The sequence below is a fragment of the Contarinia nasturtii genome, unplaced genomic scaffold (genome assembly GCF_009176525.2).
Source record: "Contarinia nasturtii isolate CC-2019 unplaced genomic scaffold, AAFC_CNas_1.1 Cnas_scaffold_5346, whole genome shotgun sequence".
NCBI classification, from domain to species: domain Eukaryota; kingdom Metazoa; phylum Arthropoda; class Insecta; order Diptera; family Cecidomyiidae; genus Contarinia; species Contarinia nasturtii.
In genome coordinates, this window is record NW_022202620.1 from 520 (window position 1) to 1,694 (window position 1,175).

The 1,175-nt window shown below is 32.3% G+C and overlaps 1 long non-coding RNA gene across 1 annotated transcript; it reads left to right on the top strand.

Annotated features, from left to right (window-relative positions):
• The first annotated feature begins 437 nt into the window (after positions 1–437).
• LOC116351387 lies at positions 438–1,169 on the top strand. The gene is made up of 3 exons (XR_004202132.1): positions 438–581; positions 663–752; positions 948–1,169. It is a non-coding gene; the product is annotated as an uncharacterized LOC116351387 (long non-coding RNA).
• The last annotated feature ends 6 nt before the right edge of the window (positions 1,170–1,175 follow it).

Below are 1,175 nucleotides of genomic sequence, written 5' to 3' on the forward strand. Positions count from 1 at the left end.
AGTCTTTCGGACCATTTCAAAAAGTAACACTAAAATACATTTATTCTATCATTTTCTACTTTTCATGCCGTTTCGGGCTGAAAAAAAGCATTATAAATATGTCAAACATCATGAATTCATGAAAATTCAAAAATGAAAGCTATTCAATCGTATGTGTTTTATTTTTTCATTGAAGAATATTGAAGCATTTTGGTGCAAATACTTTCTGAGAAAATGTTAATTTGTTTCCTCCTCAATTTCAGTTTTGATCAAATTTTATAGTTTTTTTACAATAGTCAAAAGCTTTCATATTGGAATCAGAAGCATAAATTAAATTTAAAATGTAAGCACCGAATGCGAATTGAACGCACCCGATTGCTCCTTCGTTCATCCGTTCAGTGATGATCTGTCAAAATTTGGTCATAGCTGCGTAATAAAACTTAAATGGTTGTCATCAATCGATTGGTCGAGAATAATACTGTAGAGCATTCTTTCTAACACCTTTATTATATGTAACTACGTTTTTTGATCAAATTTATCACCGTATCTTGACGATGATTCAAACACTTACTATAATTTCTTTTGGAAAACAAACTGCAAATGTAAGTAATTTTATCTGATTGTTCTGAAATGGCTTCAGCAACAGATTTACAAAATATTTTCCTATTCTGAACCAATTTCAGATTTAATTGGAGAAACTTTCCGTTTGTGTGCATTTAACATTATAAACACATTTTGTGGATCACAAATTTGAAGAGACAATTGATTGAAAGGTAAACCGAACATTTTAGTAAAAAAAATTAAAAGAAGTATTCATGGTCCCTGGCCGAAATTTTCTTAACCTAACATTTTTGTGGCTTCATGCTTTCTGTATTCTAATGTATGTCTCTTATTTCGAGGCATCATATTTTATTCAAAAAACTCATGTTGGCCTTTTCAATACATGTCTCTTTCTGAAATAAAACTAGATCTCTAAAATCAGGCAGCTCCGATAAGCACGATGGCATTTCAAAGAATTAATAATGTGCCACAAAAAATCGCCGAGAAATTGTACCTGAACCCGGAAATAGCCGACGTTAACTTTATCATTAAAGTCCACGCCAAGCATACTGAAAGCGTTCCAGCTCACAAAATCATTCTCTCCTGCGAAAGCCCGGTCTTTAAAGCAATGTTTTATGGCCCGATAAAGGAAAAGG